A 22800-nucleotide genomic window follows, 5' to 3' on the forward strand; every position below is an offset into this window, starting at 1 on the left:
AAGTGGCTTAAGATACAGACCTCTGTAAGGAATAACACCATGTGATGAAAAATAACATCACTAAGTGAAGAATGCACCAGAAAACACGTTGAAAGAATGGGAGAAATCCTGTTTAACATTTTTTTTAATTTTTTTCTTTTTAATCCTGTTTAACATATTTTAAAGCCAGTTATGGAACACAACATACATATAATCTCTATATGCTTCATTGAGGTTTTTTTTTAATTCTTCAATAATATCGTGTCCTCTTATAATTATAACAAGCAAAAAAACATCCAGGTAAAAGCAACTACAGATTTACCACAGATCTTTTCCTTTCATCTCCCTGAAACTGCAGAACATTGTTTTAGACAGGTGAGAACTTCCCATTCACTAAGGGAAGTCTCATGGAAGTAATCCTCTGACAAAATAGAACAATTTCTCATTACAATTATGCTAGTCCTCAGGTTACAGAAGAAGCCACATGCTTATTTCCCTTCAAGTCTACTGGAAGTTAGCACTATTTATCTTAAGAGTGGATTCTTCAAATAAGAAGGAGCAGAGAAACTTTTGTATTGGTTTCCTTGGAAGTTTGCATGTTATATTTCATAAACCTCTGTAGCTCTCTTGGTAACGTCTGAGATCTTCCCAACTCATTCTGTACCACATAGGAAGTTGTTGTAGCCTTGAAGATGATAATATGATATCATATTAAACTGAAAATTGGGACATATAAAGATATATAGATACTCAGCCTATATTCCTGGTCCTCTTGTCTAAAAGTATCAACTTCAAAAATTTTCATTTCAGAGAAAGTCTCAAGCATGGTCTGCTTTTCTGTGTTGGTTAGGAAATTTAGACTTACACTTCAACCAGGAAAAGTAACATTATATATCCTCCATGGGTTGTATATTGTCAGTTACCCTGGAGGATTAGAAACTCAGTCTTTTGCCCTATAAAATCTTCCTATGGTTGCTTTGATAAGAGCAGAGTTTGTCTCCAGGAATTAGAAATTAATTGCTTCAATAGCTCTTCAGCTCAGCCCCAATTCCTGCAGATTCAGTTTTCCTTAATGCCTGCTGCATTCCTGGATTTCCGGTGTCCTTTCTAAAGACAGGTCTGCACAATGTTGGTAGGTGCAGTCTCTGCTGGCTCCTTTTCCTGGTGTCCCATCACGCTGCCCCAGGACCCTGCTGTTGTGTGACTCAGTTTTCATCACAGTGTGTAGGGGAGAACAGAGGGCTGCAAAGAGCACATGGAGTGCTCAGGGAAAGAGTACAGAAAAGATACAGTACCAGACTAATACTTTGTGATGTGCCTGCTTTTCCAACCAAATGTTTAGAAAATTCTCGTACTAAAAACTGAATTAGGCCAATCATGTCTAGTAGCTACATATATATATATTTGTGTGTCTGTGTGTGTGCATGTCCATGTGTGCACACATATATATGCATAGAAACCTCAAAATCCACTCATATTTGTGTCTCCATAACACTTTGTGTTGTGTGAAAAAGTTCCAGGTATTGTTTTGCCAGCTTCTTGCCACATGGTAATTTTCAGCTCTTGTACTGCAAAAAAAAAAAGGTAGAAAATTATTCTCCATCCCCTTCTCTGACTGTGATTTTCTAGCCCTTTCTCATATTCCTACTGTCTTTATTTCAATATCTCTTATCTGAAATAAAAGGTCTTAATTCATTTATTAAATTTTCACATAGAGATCTGTATCAGATTTATTGCCATACTTCTTGCTCTTTTGCCTAAATATTCTTGCTGGTTTATACGTTTTTATCACTAAATCCCACCCTTCTCTGGGATTTCACAAGCTCCAGATCAGGAGTAAAAAAATCTTCTCATGAGGAGCACTCCATGACATCAAATATAAAATACTGTACTGTATACAGAGCACTCACTGGATCTGGGAGCACTCTGGTCCAGTTTCTCCCTTTCTGCTCCTGATTATTCCAAGCCATCCTTCTCAGCTCCATAGGAGAACCCACAAAGGTGAAACTACAGGTGCATCTCCTCCCAAGTGACACCTGGATGGTGGGGAAAGCACCCAACCCTCCTCAATGGGTCCCGAGGGTATTTTGTAAGATTTTTGTAAGACTTAAAGGAAGGGATAGAAAGTGTCTAGAGGAGAAACAGGGCACTCTTCAAAGGGAAGAAACCTGGATTTAAATCCACAGAATTTAGGAATCAAATTGAGGTTTTCTGCATGCTGGTCAAAAACTCCAACTCATGAGCTGCTATACAAAGGGGAAAGAGTGTTTATAATTTCCAGTTCTGTTAAAAGAGGGGGGGCATCAGTAGTTATTATTTACTCTTAAATTCCCAATGTAAAATCTTCATTTTTGTAAATTTGTATGAATAAACACAGACAATTGTACACTGTGCAGGGAGACTCTTTCAAGAACAGAAAAACAAGACATTCTTTCCTATTTTTCCTGGCATACACAGGCTTCAGAATTCAATTCTAACCCAGTATTGCAGCAAAAAAGTAGGGAAATTTTGGCCAACAAGTTGCAGAATCTAGCAACAGGAAAAGACAGGAAATTTTTTTGCCTTTCTTTTTCCCTTGCTTTGTTGGTAATTTTTTCCTCTAGATATTGGAAATGAACAGAGCAAAAGGAAAGGTGGGCTCGAATTCAGAAGAACTGAAGCTTTGATCTTAAAAAAGTTAAAAGTCAGAGCACAGAGAGTACACATATCACTAGGTCAGGGGAAGTGATGTCACACTCATAATGAGCAACAACAATGCTTCTGAAAAAAACAACTTCAAAAAATGCCCCCAGATATTACATCAAGGGGTATGTTTGCATGTTAACTGCCTCCAAGCAATCTTTTATATTAAACTACTTCACGTGCAAGACTTCCAGATTGTTTACAGGACAAGTGCTTAGGAAAGTAGGGGCTTTCCAAGTGCCTGAAAAGATTGTCTGACTGATTGTCTGTCTACAGGTTTTCTTTTAAAGCTATTTTAAGTGTATGATCCCATCCCAGCTATTTAACTCGGGAACCTGCCAATCACACACTGCCTAATTGAACTCTCGGATACTGTAGGATTGCAAGCCACAAAGCATATGAGCAAAAATGTGAAGAAAGGGTTTTCTGCTGTTATTTCATTCTTCAAACCCAATTTGAAAAGGTCAAACTTCAGATTGCACAGGCCCATTGAGACTCAGGGACTAAACTGGGACAATAAAAAAAAAATATAAAGCTAATTTTTTTCTTCCATTTTTGAAAAGCAAGAGGAGGTCTTTAATACTAGTTACTTGCTGGGGCTGATAGCAAGGTCTTAGGGTGGGGAAAGGACAATGAAAACTGAAAAAGGGAGACATGAGTCAGTTTTTCTACTGCTGAGCTGCTAAATGATGACTGACTGACTGTATGACATCCCTTCAGAGACACTTCTAATCTTGCTTTGCCTTGTTTGATTTTTTTTTTCTTCAAAGAGAAAATATGGGAAAACAAACATAATTAGGGTCTGAATAAGGGAAAATATTTCTGGAATACATTCTACAAAAAGCTAGAAATAAACTGTATTTCACAACGGTTGGACTGTGGTTCTGAGCCAAAGCCCCCTGAGGTTAAGCGAAAACCTCCTTGATTTCAACATGTCAGAACCTAAACCTCAGTGTTTTACGGAAATGAGAGTGGCAGTATTTATCTTGGCATGAATTAAACAAATTTAACCTACTTATTTAATCAGCATACAAATGTGTTATCACTGTTTCCATATTTATTGATTGACTGCATAAATGTGTCACCTCAACTGGCTTAAATCCTTAGGACTCCACCATCTGCAGTGGAGCAGTGAGAGTTAATGTCAGCAGAGAGATCTGAACAATAAAGATGGGACTTTACACAGTCATTGCCATCCATGCTCTTAAATGAAATATGAATCAGTGAGCTCATAATATTGGCTAAAGGGGAGTTACTCTAAGGAGGGAAAAGCATATGACCACATATGCTCATGCAGCAGGTGGTTTGCAATTGTGATCACCCCCAAGTGGTGTCAGCAGTATGTCTTTGATATTTAAGGGAAGAGTCTTAATTCTACTGACCTTGTTTGAAGAATTTATTCCATCCTGTGAGCATTAGTGACTGTCAGGGTGCACACTTTACACAGCTGCCTAATGGATGTTTTACTGCTAGTGATTTTTTTTTACCTGAGGCACTTCAGTCATGTAATTTCAGCAATCAATTTTGGCCCAAAACAGCACAGGCCTCAGTCACAGAAAAGCAAGTATTTGCATGCAAGCTTGCTATTAAAGCACCAGGGAGAAGAGTGAGTATACAAAAGCTTAAGAAGTTGGAATCTGAGTTGAATCATCACACAGTCAGCTAAATTACTAGCCCTGCAATTAGGTTTTTTGGAGGTCTCTTAATTGTTAATCCCTTTGCTGGTTATAATTGCTTTATTGAATCTAAATTAATCAAATTTTTTAAGAAATAATCATGCAAGTCTAATAGCTACATAAAATTAAAAATATGGAAACTATTTTGAGAACTAATTTAGATGAGGCTCTATTGAAAAAATTAGTCTTGGGAATGATATTTTTTGCAGGTTTTTTTGCTGGAACATTGAGTTGCAAGGATGGGAGGGGTTAATATTTCACTTACACTGTGTATGCAAAGCAGTTGTATTTAAAAATTCACGAGATTGGGAGTATCCACTGCATATGGAGAGTGAGTCAGTGCCAAATCAGAACTGGATCCGTGCCAAGGAAAGAGAGCCAGGGGTTAGACATCTGTAAAGTGTTGGATGGGATGAAGACAAAGGTAAAACACTTTGGTTCATTACACATCTAGGCTATTTCCTAGCCACTCATGTAAATCAAATTTTCCAGACCAAAACTACCCAGTCTAAAGATGGACATTTGCATACTTTTCAGTACACTGAAATTTTATTCGGTCCCATAAGGACTGATTTAACCTGAATATATACCACTGAAATACCCAAGGTCTTATCTGACCCACTCTGGGATAGAGAAAAAAAAATATATCTTCCAGGTGTCTGGGACTTCCAACACTACCAGGAATTACCTCATTATCCCACAGCACTATTCTTTATCCCTCATCAGATAAAGAGTATGGGGGGAAGGACATGGAAACATGAGAGGAACAGATAAAAGGAAACTAGGGAGAAGAAAAACGTTGAGTCTTAATTGGGCTTGGAGAGGAAGCAGGGGGAGAAAAAAATAGTTGGCTGGTTTAGGGTTTTTTCTCTTTAGTGATCTATGTTTGCAGTAGACTGAAATGTTCTCTTGTTCCTAATATATATTTTATTCCTTGTTTATCAAGTGTGAAGTCAAGGATGAACAAGTTTAAGTTATGGGCAGATTATGACTCTTCTTTAGAGCCAATGTCATGAGGAATTATATTGTAAACCCCAGTGAGCATGTTAATATTTTCCAAGCAGTTACACATTGCTCTACCCTGAGCCTCAGCCCAAGGTATACATTGGTTTAGTGTGTTACAATAAACATTTAAATGTATTAAACTTTATATAATCCTTAATATGCATAATGTGGAATCTTGATGTCTGGTGTTTCACCAAGAAATCATCACTGACTGAGCACAAGAAAAGGCACTGAGGTTAAATTTGGAAAGAGAAAGGGGAAAGGAAGAGCAGAGCCAGATACACAAACCAATGGAAATAAAATCTTCTTTCTCTTTCTCCATTCACATATTAAAATAGGGAAAGATGGCCAGGTTTGGATAGGTAGCAGGAGAGAACCAGCACAATGAACAGAGATCGCTGGTAACATGCCCCTAGATTTCATAAATGATCATAACTGTTGAACCAGACTTTGCACTCTGATTCCTGTTTGTGGGCTATTTCACTGGCTTTAACAGAATTTCTATGATTCTATGTTTACATGCACATTCAAAATTCCATATTCATATGTACAGATACGTATCAGCTACTCTGTGGATAGCTGAGGCTCCAACAGGCTCCTGCAGCATGTGTGAGTATTTAGAATACCATCACAATTAGCCCTGATAAAAATGAAATGAGGGTTTGAAACTACCCCAATATACCTACATGTCCAGTTTGCCCTTTGAAAGCAAGCATGTAATAAAATGCTATCTTTAAAATACAGCTCTCTATCTCTCACACACAGCTGAAACACAGCCATTTCAGCAATGAAGCTACTCAAAAGATTTCTGTGTCTCTACATCCTGTTCTCTTCACTTGGTTATGATGCCACCAGTAACTCTGTGCTTATGAAACTTTAAACTAAACATATTTTAATGTGTGCACAGAGGAGGATTTTGCAACACACAGCTATCAAATGATCCATTGTTATTACATGCTTTTTCTTTTCCCCATGATCAAAAATTTCATAATTCTATAGACAAAAAATCTGTGTCATCTGGAGGTGTGTCTCAAAATATACATATGTATTTAATGCTATTAACACGTTGAGACAAATTTTTTTAGTCCTTCTTCATGTTTCATTCAGAAGTGAAAGAAACCACAAACAACCTATGGAATCAATAAGTTGCCTATAGACAACTCTAGGTACTTAGCAATATTTTTCTCTCTGTTGTTTTAGTATTACTTTACAGGGAACCAAAATTAAATACATTAAAAGAGAAATCATTGGCGTGCTTCTTATTTCCATTACAAAATACCAGCCCTCATGTCTCATTTCCGTTTTTAAACTGCAAGCACTTCTTGCCTTCTTACCTTTTGCTTTAGTTGAGGAGCCCATCCTGCACTAGGTACAGCAGTATCTGCACAATGCCAGTGACCTCAGTCTAGAGGACACATACCGTGTGTTCTGGAACACCAGCCTGGCCTGACCATGCATTCCTCAATGATCCAATATCCAGGAAAGACACACAAAAAGATGCATAATCAAATTAACTATGGAAGCAGCACAAATTACTGAATACTAGTGAAAAAGGATGGCAGAAACTCATAGCAAAAATACTTCCATGAGCTCAGGAGCATGTCTGTGGCAGAATTTACAAGGGAAAAAAATCATGAAAAGAAGACACTTTAAAGCACTTTATTAAGAGAAAAAAAGGTAATAGTTAACAACAAAACACAGTTAATTACTAGCAAATAGGCTAAAGTGTTGACTCAGATAGGGTTACAGGAGTGCAGTTATATCTTTTATTAAACTGACTAATTTAGTATTAAAAAACAAAAAAGTCTTCAGGAACACAAACCCCATTACCAAGGCAGATGCTGATCTATTTTCCAACTGTATCAATTGGGTTAATGGGAGAGGTTGTTTTTTCTCCACAACTTTCCTTGCTTATACTCTTAGGCTATCATACTTAGAGCATTATCAGTTTATCTTGAAAGTGCTCAATGATCTTTTTCCTTTAACCTTTTTTTGAAAGATCAGTTTTAATGTGATAGTCAACTCAATTAAAATCATAAATAGAAGAGTGAAAATCAGGCTAAAAACAAGGAAAAAAACCCAGTAGACTCTACATAGGTAACATAGTTGTTTTCAAGTTGGTTGGGTCAGTTGCAATTCAGTTCTGAGAACATTGAAAAAAAATTATTAGCCATTAGCAATTGTCTTTAGCAACTTGAGGGACGCAGATTCCAGAATTCTAGAAAGGACAAACACATAATTTTAAAATTATATCCTTTTAAGGATAAGAGATTTTAACTTCAATTACCAGAAAAATATCAGAACAAATAATGAAAAGGTCTATTTTAAGAATCTTGAATATAAACAGGATACAAGAGACAAATTGATTTCTAATAAATATGTAATGTAAGAGCAATTTTATTTCACTCTACAGTAGATAAAATTTTTGGACAGAAGAGTCAAAACACTGTTATGAATCTGGATTTTGGCTTTTGACATCTCACAGAACATTTTTATAGACAAGCAGATTTGAGGCAGGTAGTTATTTGGGAAATCCCATTCACAGAATTAGTTACCAATAGTTATTAGTGATTCATTTTTAAATGAGCAAGATGCATCAGGTCAGGTTCTGCAAGAATCTGCATGACATGTTTATTATTGAACTGGTAGATGATTAAGATGCTTTTTGCATTTGAAAATTACTAAGCTAAAAAGACTTCAAACCCATCAGAGTGCAGAATGTACATTTTAAATTATCTTGGTGCACAGCAGAAATCTGAATGCAGCTAAGCAATTAAGTGAATTCACATGCACCTATACAAGTAAAATTACATGCACAAATATAAAAAGGAGAATGACTAACCAAAGACAGTGCAGAAAATAATCTGGCAATTAGAGTGGATCACAAAGAAGCAATACAATTGTACAATTGCCTAAGAAGCAATCATGCTGTGTTAGATAAAAGTAGTGCATTTTATGTTAAACACACAAAATATTCCTTCCTTTCTACTCAGAGCTGGTAATTCTTTACCTGGATCCCTGTGACCACTGCAGGTTATCACATGTCAATACAATACATAAACCAGCTGGAGAAAGTCCCAGAAACTGAAATAAGAATGAATTTAAAAGAGCTTTTCTAGCATATGACTGCAAGAAAGAACTGAGCTGGCAAGTTTTAATCCAGGAGGGGAAAGACTGAGAGGAGGTTTGATAGCAGCTTTCAAATTTTCATTAAGACTTTTTATGAAAACAGGCAGTGAATTGTTTTGGACACTGTCTGAAAAACAGGAAAGATTGCAATAAGGGAGAATTAGGTTAGAGGTGAGAGAAGTAATACAGTGTGAAAGGCCAACTAAGCAATGAGTAATAGACCCACAGAGCTTTTTCCTGATTGCTAGAAATTTTAAGGAGGAGCAAACCAAGCAACAGTGAGGACTGGTTTTCTGTATCATTCCTCTTCTGGAGCACACTTTTGATTTAGTTAATCTCATAAATAATGCACAAAAAGTACTATTATCAAACAGCATGCAACCTTCTAGCCTTGCTCTATTGGATAGACTGTGGTGCTAAACATATATCTCTATTAAGGGCATTATAATGTAAACTGAATATGAAAAATGAAAGTAAAATGAATGCCTTAAACAAGGAATCAAAATCTCTTTAACTAGGCAGCATGCTAATGACTACAGCAGATGAATTGAAACTGGAGATATACAGGTTTCTCACAGATTTTTCACAGGAGACCACTGCTTTCCATCCAAATATTTAATTGATCCAAAAAGATTAAAGTTTTGTTATTAATTACACCCACAGAATTGAATGCCTTTGTGAGTAGTTCATACTGCATTGACTTTTAAGGTTTCTGCATGCACAACAGTTGTCTTTTTCTTCATGTTAAAAATAAAATAAAATAAAATCACTTTCTCTATCCTGCAGTCCATTATTTCAGAAATATCAATTCTTATCACTTTCTTTCCCATTCTGAACTTTTCAGTAGGTCATTAGTTATGTGACACTGTGGATGATATTTACATCATCCAAGCCTGATTATCAACTGACCTAAAGGTTTGATATATGTATCAGTATACCATGCAGAGGCAAATCCTTTAAGCAGTCTGGATGACACTCTTCTACATTCCTCAGACAGATGAGATAATGAAAATTACACCTTGGGCCATTAAGAGGGAAGGTGGTCCCCATCCTGTCTGACATAACTGGATTCAAATATTCTCTACTTTGTTGTAGTCTCCAAGCCTTTGTCCCTTCTTACCTTAATATTTCTGAGAGAAATCACATATGAATGTTTAATTAAGCCTGTGATATGTTCCATTTCCAGCTCTTTATAGTGCTTTAATAGCACACGTGAACTGTTAAACAGACTTCTCCATCTGGGTGGAAAAATACCATTGAGGCCAAGAGAAATTCTACACAAAAAGCTGGAGGGGATCAAGTGCAAGAATGGCGAGAAGGCAATGTACTGAGCTTACCTTCACTACATCTGAAAGTCCTTCTCTTTCATAAAACACATTTCCTAGTCTTGAAAAATAACAGGGAATAGAAAAGAGCAGCTGCTGCTAAAAGCAGCAAATGTCCCTGCTGCTGTACACTCAAAAAACTCACAAGTCTTTGGCACAACTTTACTCAAAATGGTATATACTAGAAAAAGTGTTCACAAGACCACACTTGCCAGTATGTATCCTTGTACTTAGAACAAATCTATGGATGTACATATTTTCTAATAAAAGTGAGCTACTAGGAACTCCTCATAAAATAAAGCCCTATGAAAAAAGATAATTTCAGAAAGTTTATTAACTTCATCAGCAGAATTTCTCAAAAATCATTGTCATCAAAAATAGTATTTGAGAGAGGTTTTAAAGTTCTTTTTAAAAACAAATACACATACTTTCTGACAGGAATGAGAAAGCTTATGGTGAGGCACACAAAACCACAACCCACTGCTGTTCTGATCGTTATTCCCAGTTCCCAATTATTGGACTACATGCCAAAGCAGCTAAGATGACAAAGTCCAGGAATAATTGTGTTGGAGTTTAGAGCTGCCTCTGGACCTGTCACATTGTTGGACTGTCTCTTTGTTACTCATCTTCCTCCTCCTCCAGAAGGCCATTTCCTTTCCTTTGGACATTTTTCCCCATAGTTTGTCTGGTTTTTATCCATTCATGAGCAACATTCAACTCAAACCCTTTATACATCCTGCCATACACAAGATCTGTTTAGAGGACCTTCAGGGTGTGAGTGCAGGTTTTACTGAGGTAGGCAGATGGATTTAGGAAGCACATACCTGCTGACATGGAAAATGCATACCTGGAACCTGCCTGCTGAAACACAGCCTGCACACAGTCTGAAGCCTTCACAAATAACATACCACACCCCCTTAGTCAAGTCTATTTCCTATGACAATCTTGGGTTCACTTCCTGACTAGATTCTGCTTCAATATGGAAAACAGACTTGGTCCCATATTTCATGTGTTCTGTTCAAGTCAGGGAAGTTTAGTGTCCTGTCTGAAAGCAGCTTAAGGATGGAGTTGGATTTGATCTGAAAAACTCCTGATGAGAACTTTTTGATCAGAAAACTCCTGAGACCATCCAGAATATCCTGTGTGCCTACACACTAAAAGTGTTTGAGTCATTGCCAGCATCTTATAGCTGTACTTCCAACAAGTATGCGCAAAGAAAATCCTGGGGCACAGATTCTGTGGTGTGCAATAAGTCATCCATCATTCCATCTCCCATTTTTTCCACACTGTGTAGATGTTATGAGCCTGCCATGCAACCCTACATATGACACAGGGTCTCAGAAAATGGCTGGGAAGGAGAGGAAGAAAGCAGAATCACAGCCAGGTGCAGGCCTCACGGTGTCAGCCCTCCCCACAGTTTCCCAAGTGCTGACATTGTCTGAACTTGCAAATAGAGGCTGTGCCTGTGCCTGGAGTAAGGATAAGAGAGAACAGCCATGCTCATTAGCACAGGGGCCCCTTGTTAGGCAAACTGTAGAGATGCCACCACTGCCAGCTCTGCTACCAAGGGTCTGCAAGACTGAAGGTGGGTGCAGCCCTGGGTACGAGTCCCTGAACAGAAGCAGAGCAGCAAAGCAGCCCTTGCTCCTTCAGGGCAGACCTGAGACACAGCCAGGGGTGCACCTTCCCCTCTCAGGGGACTCTCAGTGCCCCTCAGAGGCTGCTGGAAGGTGTGGGAGGATGGGCAGCCAGAACACTTGGTCTCAATGACTCCTTCAACAGAGCCACAAGGCACGGGGCCTTGAGGTCCAGTTATCACACTGACTATGTCAATCACCCTGTTTGGAAACCACAGTTACAACATCCTGCACAAATAAAGGCTTGTCAGCAAGAATGAGATCCTTGAGGGCAAAGCTGCAGTCAGTGCTTGCATGATATGCTGCAAGCAAGTTGCTGGGCATCCTCCTCCTCCTCCTGTTGTCCCTGCATAGCGCCCTGTCAAACCAGTCATTGCTGCCCACTGCGGAACGGGCACTGTGCGCCACAGGGGACAAAGAAACCTGGATAATCAGGGCACAGGAAGGAGAGGGTCTAACCTGTCTTCCCTTCTTGGCCTTGGTTCTGATCCACTGAACACAATGTGATTTGATTGGTGACCTATGCAGATAGAGAATGAGTCTGCATTCTCCTTTATTTGGACATTGGGCACATACATTGGGCACATATCCTGCAGATCCAAGGGGAGGTATGACATCCTAACCAAGCTCCATCCAAGCAGCTCCACACCATCCATTGCCAGCTTGCAGCACAGCCCTCCTCCCATGACAAGACACATTTATACCATAAGTTCCTTAAGGCCCAGTTTTTACATTTAGAACAAGCCTGTGCTTTTTAGTAATAACAGATAATGCTATGTATGCATTGATAGATTGAGAAATAGTAACAAATATCTTCTGTAAAATATTTAAAATGCACATTAGGGACCATTATGAAAAGACAGTGATATTGCACAGTATGGATCACATTCTTATCTCCAGAATATCCTGACCTGAATCTATCTTTACTCAGCTTTTCAGAAAGATGGAATAATCCCTGGGGATTTCACAAAGCACAAAGAGGCAAAGCCGTTTGTCCACAGTAAGTGAAACAGTGATTCAGAAATGTTCTTCCTCAATCCATTATCTGTCAAGCAATATTTCTTCACCTTATTAACAGGCTAAGAGATCATGAGAATTAATCACTGTGATTAATTGTGCTTCTAGATAAAATGTATATCACAGATTGTGTTTTATTATCTCTGGGGCTGGGGAGAAATCATACATTGCATCAAATGACTGTCAGTTCTGCTGCAAACTCAGTTCTGCTGCTCAGTTATAAATAGTGCTCACAACACATGTGAAAACCATCATGCTCCATTCCGAGGTGGGAAAATGCTGAAGAAAAGTGTTCTGGTAAACAAACCCTTCCTGATGGCTCTCTGAATATCTGGCACTGAGCACAGCTCCTGGTTCATTCTGCTGACAAAATCTGCCTCACTCCTGCCTGCTAATAAAGCAAGGCTGCGTGTCAGGGGAGGCTGAGACCACTGATACAGAAACAGAGGAGTCTTGGTTTCAGCCTTAGAAAAACCCAGCCAAAGCTGCCCTTTTTATCAAACCATCTCCTGAGTACGGCCTGGGTGTTCACTGCAGCTCAAATAGCTGTTGATACCATCATGTCCTTGCCAGCCCTCAGCACAGGCTCAGCATTGCTCAGTCCCACATGGCAGACACAACAGATGCATTTTCCCAAGTTGGAGATTCTTGAGGACAAGTATGCAGCCTCCTTCAGTGCTGCTCAGAAATAGTTATATCTCACTAGGCTCTTCTCTGCTATAATTTAAGCAAATTCTTCTTTCCTGTCCACCAAGAATAAGGAGAACAAACTATCCTCATTTGTATTCTCCTCGTTTTGCTTTAGACAAGGTCACTGTGACTGCTAACAACATTTCACACAGTTCAGAACTGTTCAATGCTCATACACCATCCTATTTAAGGTGTGTTTGTGTTTAAGGTATCACAGACCTGTGCTCTGTTCCACAGTGTCACACCAGATCTCCAGTACCTGGATGGCATAGCATTCAGTGGTCTGTTTCCCCACCTTACCAACCACAAGCACAGTCCTGACTGCAGCCATGCCAAACATCCCATGCAGTACCCCTGCCAGAAAGCCTGGGAATGTTTTCCCTCTCATCCATTAAGCCATTCTTACACCAGCATAAATTATGCCAGCTGATTTTGCTATTACTAAACACGCCCCAAAACTGACATAGAGTTTGTCCAATGCATTTGGTCTGCAAGCAGTCACAGTGGGATGTACTCACACCATCCCCCTTGGTAGTTTGCACAAGCCATCCTTCAGATGTGCCCACCCCTCTCCAGTGATTCTATGAGGACCATAGGCTCCTAACTTTTGGTGCACCAAATCACATCTCAGTCTGATATCTAAAGTGGACAGTGAGTCAATCTTGCATCAGCACCTACATGGGTGGTTATCTCAGCATAGGACTTTAGGCATATGCAATATTTGAGTAAAATCATGCAACAGAGCTCCTCCATAAGCTTTCAGGCAAATGCAATGGCTCAAATACTCCCAAAAGAAAAAGCCCAGTCCTGAATGAAATTAATTATTTTCTAAATATAAGTGAAAGGACAGAAAATACTTTTTGGTCATCAGCATACTAGCAATGATGAGGCATCTAAAGAAGAAGTCTTCACTTCGAGTCACTGGTCAGTGTCCACACACACCCTTTACGTGGTTAATACTGAGTTTCACAGTACAGATAACATGTTGTAAACTTCTCTGTAGCTATCCAGATCTTCAGAGAGAGAACTCATCTAGTTAGCATTGACATTTAAAATATGTGCATGGTTTTCCTTCTCCTTTATTTTTGACAGCTACTGTTTAAGAACAGACTTTGATACGGCCCATGACATGCCTGAGGGTATTTTTAAAAAACAGTTTGGGGGAAGAAGAAGAGAATGAATACATGAAAATAAAGCCTGATCTTAATTAGTAATTTATGTGTTCCCAGGTGTTTCCTTCTTGAGATCTTGCATAGAGCAACTGCATCAGATCACCTGTAGTTTAGGGTTTTCAGTTTGTCAATTAACGTCTCCTCCTTTTTCATAAGCTGATCTCGTGGTTTCCAGAGTAATGTTGTTTTCACTTCACATCATCTGAACAAACAACTGAAGTTTTCTCTCCCTCGCAAACACCAGCACATGCTCATACATGCTTCTCTCTTTGGTCTGCATAAGGTAGTTTTGCACCAAAAAAATATGTGATTAAGTTTTAACAAGTGTCAAAGCCAAGAGGCTCACAGACACTTACCTAGAGATCAGAATGAAGTTTAGGTGCTTTCTGAAATTCAAATTAGCAAGTGTCATTCTTCCTGCCTTCTACCACACTTCAGGAAACGTTTGATCTGCAAGAGAGAGAATGAGCCAGAGAAAATGAGCAAGAGAGAAACCTCCAGGATCCAGAGGCTCAGACTCCCCATGCTCCACAATTACCACAAGCTCTCTGGAGCTTGTGAATAATCTTGGTTACTCTTACATGGTCCTACTGCAGGGCACTAATGTAAAGTACTGTAGAACCAAATTACCCATAAATATTTAGGTCAAGGATTTCAGCATACAACAAGAATATAATTAACAATTCAAAATGCTGCCACTGAAAGTTGTTTTTGACACCATCAGCTGGAAGTGAGCAGACATGCCTTTGTTAACTTACACAGTAGTCTATCATTTGTAATACAATATCAATGCAAAAAACAACTTCCAAGAGCATTGATCAGAAAATTCATAATCTTATTTTTTGTTTGCTAAAGCACACATTTTATAAAGGCTCTTGTGATCTCATGTTACTGCCATGTTGCTCAGAAATAAAAGACATTGCAGGGGAAGGAAGAAGATCTAACATCTCATGACCTACATGGGTTCTTTATTGTTAAAAATGCTAAATTTATGTAGCTTCTGTATCAGGGGAAAAATACACCGACTAGACTATAGAAAGTGTATTTTATACATCAACTTCAATACAAATTTTACACTATACATAGGGATCTCGATTAATGTACTAATGCTTACCTTTATCTACTCTTCATATCTCTCTAATACACTATTACACAAGTATTTGAAAAAATATGGCAACAACGAGAAAAAGACTTGCAATAGCAAATAGGGATATATGAGCAATAGTGATCTCTTTTTATTTTTAACTGAAAACTATTTAGTCCAGTGACCTGTACGACTTGAGTCCTTTTTCCACCTGAGTATTCCATTAAGCGGGAAGGGAAGGGAAGGGAAGGGAAGGGAAGGGAAGGGAAGGGAAGGGAAGGGAAGGGAAGGGAAGGGAAGGGAAGGGAAGGAAAAAGGAAAGGAAAGGAAAAAGGAAAGGAAAGGAAAAAGGAAAGGAAAAAGGAAAGGAAAGGGAAAAGGAAAGGAAAAAGGAAAGAAAAGGAAAAAGGAAAGGAACTGTCCAAGAAGTACATTTTTTCCTCTTGTTTGTGCTCAGTCAGTCCTGTACCATAGGTCTTCTACTTTCACTTCTGCAAGCAAGCTTCTGTTTGCATGCCCAAATCTGAGCAGTCCACCATCCAATCTTATACTGAGCCAGGGGCTGAGTTTTAACGAGTTTTAACAGCAAAGAATTATCTTTGGTCCATTTACACATATTTTAAATACTGACTCCCTTCTCCTGTCACAGGACAGGCAAAAAATGACATCTAGTTTATATTAGAACTTCTAATTTTATGTTGGCTTGTTGAATTTGGGTCTAATCCTTTCTTGATGCAATATTGGGTATTGATACAAACAATGCAAAAAATAAATGGAACAGGAAGAAAATGTATGATCAAGGCACCATGAAATCTTCATCTCTTATATGTGCTTTTCCTGTAGTTCCATGGCCTTCCTCATCAAATTGCACGAGGACCTGTTACACCAAATTCTGACAAAGGAGGCAGTGGTGTGGTCATGCAACAGGCACCTGGCACCCAGCAGAGGAACCTCCTCCCTGACTCTTCCTGGTTAAAAGATGGACTAAATGCAGCCCTGTCAAACCATGCTTCATCTAATTCCCAGTGTCCCAGTGTCCTAGCAGTGCAAGGCAAGGACAAAGGGGAATTAATATATTTGATATGCCTCTTATTGTTAATAAGAGCTCACACATATATAAAGGAGGTACAATTGCTAAGTGTTATTGACAGAGAATCAGTCTACTGTGACAGGCTAGCCAGTTTTATATGTACCCACCCTTGGAAGTGTTCAAGACCAGGTTGGATGGGCTCTGAGCAACCTGGCCTAGGTGTCCCTGCCCATGGCAGGAGGGTTGGCACTGGGTGATCTCTAAGGTCCTTCCAACCCAAGTCATTCTATGATTCTTTGATTCTATGAGTAAAGAGTGTGCTGTGTACCTTAAAATCTTTGCAATGACCTTCTAATTTGTCTTTGCATGCTGCTAATTTTAATGTGGCTATTTTTGGTAGATAGTATTAAGATCAGAATGCTTTCTGAAAAATACAAGAGGATTTAGAATAATGAAGGGTCCAGATCTGAAAACATTACTTTTTACTTAATTCTTTTTTTTTTTTCCTTTGGCATATCCGACAATCTATTCTTTTAGACTGATGTAATCCATTCAGAAATGGCGTCATAGCAGCAAGCTTGAACTACAGTGCAAAAAAGTAGCAAAGAATCTCTGTTTCTGTCTTGCCCTAAAAACTTTTTCAAAATATGCATATGTACACATTTATAGCTCTGTTGAACTACAGAAGTGAAGAGAGAGAAAAGCACTGAATAATTCATCAAATTTTCTTCCTTTATTACATATGTCCAATTTTCCCACATAAACATATAAAACCAAACTGAATTCTTACAAATTATTAATATTAAAGATACAGCTAGAGGATTTAATCTCAAAGAAAAATAGTCTTGCTAGTCAGCCTTCGTTGAGTTTCTGTGACTTAGAGACAGCATGCAGATCTGAGGCAGCCATCCCTGTCTCAGTGCCTTTTCCATGTAGGTGACAGAGTCCAGGGATTAAGAGGTCTCATCCTAAGCAGAGATCTAAAACATTTGATATAATAATAACTTGATTGATAAAAGTATTTGATATAAAATTAATATTTGACATAATAATAATAATAACTTGACTATATTACAAAAGTGTCTATTTCTCTCAATAAAAATAAGAAGAGTCCAAGCAACTATGGATATGTACCCCACAGATGCTTAAAGTCATGAGAGAGTAAAAAATTTCCTCTGAAAAACCAAAATTACATAAGTTGAATTATGACAACAGAAACAGTGTCAGACAAATGCATAACAACATTCAAGAATATTCTAAATATCCTGTTACCTTCATGCCACTGCAGGGAATTCCAATTAAAATAAACTCTCTGGGAATACCCAGCCAGACCCATTGCAGATTTTAGGTGTCAATAAAACACTCTCCTATGACAGAACTTTGACTTGACTGCAGTGAAATTGAGCCTTATGCAGAGAACATCCTTGCTATAGTGTTTACTGATTTAACTTGCAAGGCAGTGTTTAGAGGGATATTAAGAATTAACTAACATGTTCTCTATTTGTGGATTATGTGTGTAATTCTCCAATCTGAAAGAGGAGTATACATATCTAAAAGCAAAGCTCCATACACAGTTTCCCATTAGACATTGCTTACTCATTTAAAATGTATGTTTACTTAAAATTTTGTTCCCTGGGAAGACCTAATGAAATATACATTTCATTTTAGCAGGGATTCCCAGAGGAGTCAGCTGCCAGGCAGCCTTTTTCTAGCTCCTTCCGTGTAAACTATGTAAAGCAGGACACTAAATTTGCAATAGCAGGCAACACTCAGGAATTGGAGTTTCAACTCTGTTTATGCAGGCAGTGCCTGAGGAGTACCTGGATCTGAACAATTCTGTTAGTACATTGAGATTTCATCCATAGCAATTTGTTACCTGACACTAATTTCCTACAAAATCACAGTATCTAAACATGCTCCACATAAAATCACATTCAGGAAAGTCAGAAGCTAAGAGGAAATGAATGAGTGAAATTTCCTTAGTTATGAAAGCCTGCAGTATTTTGGCATCCCAAAGTCCTGCACGACCCACAGCTTAATTTTACCTGCTTTTGTCTTAGGCAATGGATAGGCAATACTAATTCTTCTAGCTAAAAATCTATCTTAAATTCTGTCCCACATTCTGAAACAACGAAGACAGATTAAAAAAACAGACTGAAGAAAGTTAAAAAGTATTGCATAAAGTTCATAACTACCAGAATTTGTACAAAAGACTTAATACCTTGTATTTTATCAAACAAGGTCACACAGATCATTTGCATTGTTAGAGTTAAATAACTGTATGCCATGTGAAAAGACATGTGCATGAAGAAATACAATTGTATACACTTTTCATATCCTGAATTAGTATAATGTTTTATTAATTTTATATATAAATTATGTTTATATACCATAATAATTATTCTATAATTATATTATTTCATTATATATTAATTATTTTATTTATATTTTTATAAATACTTCAAAATCAATGTCATAAACAGTCAAAAAGAGAAAACTACATTACAAGCCTTTGGTTGAAATAAAGGCAGGGAAGTAGTATTATACTTCTTGACAGGAGTCCTGAAGACATTTATATCAGGAGTCATTTTAAACTCAATCAAGAGGGATCTAGGCATCATTGGCTATAAGTAGTGCCAGCCAGGAAAACTAATCTCTATGAAATGATACTGAAAAAGCATTTTAAAATATACTCTTTTCCATCAAAGCCTTTCACAGAATAAACGTCTTGAAAGAGTTTGACTGGACTGACAGATCTGAATCTCTCACTCAACAAATATAAACCAAAATGAAACTATAGCTGGCTTTATGGAGGAAAATAGAGGTAAACTCGAGAGACAACTATAGTTTCTAGAGAGAAAACAAGTACTCTTAATTATGAAAACAGTTGGAAAATACCAAAGGAGCAAAACTCTCTCAGAGCTTTTATCCAGCAACTAATAGCAAAGGTGAGTGGCACTTGCTACAGGGAGAGTGGAAAGTGGGCTACTCACAAAATTGTTTAACACAGGATTGGGTTCTGCTCAATCATTCAGACCCACCAGACTTGCTGCAGAGCCATCTACATCAAAATGCATTGAAACTGATAAGAATACAGCATATTTTTTAGACTTTTCCAGATTGGGCAGGGCTCATAACAAAGGAACTACTTAAAAAAAATAAATTTAAAGGAAGTGGGTTAGAAATAGGATGGGAAAACAAGAAAAAAATGGTAAGCAATTTTTAAAAATTTATTTTAAATTCATACTCTGGTTCTTTGTAGCCTAAGCAAGGTATTTACAGAAAACCCTGGAGTTCAAGACAATTTGGCTTTGAAAGAGGAAATGAGCTGATAGTTTTGAAAGAGGTAGCAGGTTCTATCATGAGAAAGTTATATGAAAATCATTTTGCAGATTTGAAGTGTTGAACATTAAAATACACAACAGCACCCTGTTTAAAAGTTATAAAAACCTTCTGACTCTTTTTGAAAACTGATTCCTGGAACCGTACTGGTCCCCAGCCTTGCCACGTGTCCTATTCCATTCCCCTGCAGAGACACAGCAATATCAGCCACACAACTTCAGGCTAATCTCTCAAGCTTCTCCAGCAGGTGATCAGATATCACACCAGCCTCCCCCAAGGTGTCAGCCATCAGCAGTCACATCTTTCCCCAGGACACCCCCCAGCAAAATCCATCTGGCTCCTAATCATAGTATTTATCAACTCAGTAAAAAGATAAAGACATTTTGTTAGCAGAGCAGTTACCCTCGAGACTGAAAAAGGATTTGCAAGACTGTAGTTGTTTCATAAATATATACAAATGTTCCTTAGAGTTGCAGCTTCGGTGCCCAGGTTAGTTAAATGAAACCATTTATCTCCCCTTATGTGTAACAAGCCCATTACTTTTTTATCTTCTGAGGCTGCTGATTGACAGTACTGAGGTGGCATGGTTATCTAAAAAGAATGAGACTCTAACTTCTTGTCTTGGCTCCACCTGGATAGAGTTAATTTTCTTACTAGTGTTGTAGGTTTGGTTTCAATAGAGAAAAATATTGACAACACACCAGTGGTTTAGTTAATTCTCATAGTTAGAACTCTAAATCAAGGACCTTTCAGTTTCCCATGCCCTGCCAGTGAGGAGGGGCACAAGAAGCCAGGAGGGAGCATGGCCAGGACAGCTGATCTGAACTGGCCAAAGGTATATTCCATACCACAGAACATCTTGCTCAGGATAGCTGCTGGGAGGAGCTGCCTGGGAGGGGCTGATTGCTGCTTGGGGACAGTCTGGGCTCTAGTCCGTGGGTGGTAAGGAATTGCATTGTGCATCACTTGTTTCTAGAGAGTTTTATTTCTATTTTGTTGTCTTGCTTTTCATTATTGTTGTTGCTGTCATTACATTTTATTTCAATTATTAAACTACTCATCTCAAGCCACAGTTTTTATCTTTTTTCTGATTCTCCTCCCCATGCCAATGGGGGCATGGGGTGAAAATTGAGCATCTGCAATGACACTTTCTTGCCAGCTGGGGCTAAACTGTGACTCTTCTTTTTCCCTTCCTTGGAATATATTTCCACCTCCACACCTCTCCAAGCTGCACAAGTGCTAACACCACCTATTTCTCCAAAGGATCAACTCCTGAATCCAATTTACCCAGCAGCTGCAGCAGGTCAGGGTGCAGAATTAATGTGGCCAGAGGGCAGGGTGACGCTCACAGCCAGGAGGGCTCAGATGCCTCACACACAGCAGCTAAACCCCAAAACACCCCAGTGCAGTTTGATGACAATGTCCCATAAGAAGCCCAAGTAATTAGAGACCTGAGATTTTTTTAGTTGCAAATGTAATTGCTCTGTAAAAGAATCAGATAAGAAAGGCTGTTACCAACAATTAATTTATAAGTTTATTAGAATTATGACTAAAATTTAATTGAAATAGAAGATACAAGATAAAATTTAAAAGAACTATGCTAAATAAACACATCCATATCTACTGCAGCTCTGTATCTACTGTTCACTAGAACTGCCATGGTACTGTTATGTTGTCTCTTATATTAAGAAAACAATTATAATAATTTGCCCTGATAGCATTTCTACTTATCTTAATAGATGAAAAATAAAAAATTGTTCCATTTCTGCATTAAATAATAATTTTTAAAAAGCTTCTACTTAAGTTTTACCTCTATTAAATTTTGCTGGACTGCTGTACTCTTCATTACTGTTGTCTCTCAAAATATCACCTTCACTTCAACTGTAAATAGCCCAGGAAAATAGTTCAAACCTTAAAGGGAAACTTCCAAAGAGAAGATATTTTTTCCCTCATAACTGAGACCTTTCCCAAGGGAATAGGACACTTTTGGAGGTGTTAGTGCTTCATGTTTGTAGCAATGGGGGAAAAAAATGTAGAGAAATAATGGGTTGGCTGAGTTTATTATGAAAGGGTTTCTCCTATTAGGAGATTGAGGGCAAATAAGAGTCAAGATAAAACAAAGTTATGGTGGAAAGTTGGAGAATTTGTACTAGTTTCAATATCTTTTCTTCCATCTCCTAAATTGCCAATTGTCATATGTCATTACTGCTCAGGCTGTTAGCTGCTCATTTGATTACAGCGTGGATCCCTCTCTGGAGCACAGCTCTGTCCGTGTGTGAAATCACAAAATGTGCTTGTGCAGGTGCAAAAGCTTGGGAGAACAGGAAGATGATAATTAAAGTATTTTGTTGCCTTTTAAATGCATAGTTACATCTACAACAAAACACAGAAATACTAAGCTGTTTGCTTCTATTTGTCCTTAAAGGATTTGTGGCTGGATGTACTTCAGTAGTTGCCAAGAGTTCTTGCACAGTATTAATACTAATTTATGATGAAGCATACCAAATGAACCACAAGTTATTTAAGAAAATGAAATAAGGAAACTTTTGAGGTTTTAGCAGGAAAACAGACTGGAGTGTGAGTAGTCTGATGTAAATGAATGGATGGCTTCAATGAAAATGAAAGAGAAGAAAACTCCCTCCTGGGGTTCATTATGCATTTTTAAATGCTTTGAGGTGATTAAGAACTCAGGCATCACTCTAAATGTAAATAAGTCCTGTTTCATTTCCTTGCAGTTAACTGATTGCAGCAGTCACCAGCTACTTAGCTTGCTGATATATTTGAGATCTGTAGTCTAGTTCATAATTAACCCTCTTCATATGAAGTGATAGTGTTAGCAAGCCTGTTGTTGAACATATAAAACCAGGATGTGACATATTCACTCACTAGGGAAGGAGAACATTTACATTTGTAAATCTTGAGGGCACTATTAGAAGCAAAAGTTTCACAGAACAGAAACCAGCATAGAAAAGGAATTTGTTTCCATTTACACTGGATGCAGCTTAAAAATGCAGCCAAAATATATGTAGTTT

The 22800-nt window shown here is 38.1% G+C and overlaps 1 long non-coding RNA gene across 1 annotated transcript; it reads right to left on the bottom strand.

Moving 5' to 3' along the window:
• Positions 1 to 248: 248 nt before the first annotated feature.
• LOC131565451 (uncharacterized) lies at positions 249 to 8510 on the bottom strand. The gene is made up of 4 exons (XR_009275450.1): positions 8353 to 8510; positions 6677 to 6802; positions 4603 to 4730; positions 249 to 1547 (listed from the first exon to the last, which is right to left on the bottom strand). It is a non-coding gene; the product is annotated as an uncharacterized LOC131565451 (long non-coding RNA).
• Positions 8511 to 22800: the final 14290 nt, after the last annotated feature.

The sequence above is a fragment of the Ammospiza caudacuta genome, chromosome 1 (genome assembly GCF_027887145.1).
Source record: "Ammospiza caudacuta isolate bAmmCau1 chromosome 1, bAmmCau1.pri, whole genome shotgun sequence".
Taxonomy (NCBI): Eukaryota; Metazoa; Chordata; class Aves; order Passeriformes; family Passerellidae; genus Ammospiza; species Ammospiza caudacuta.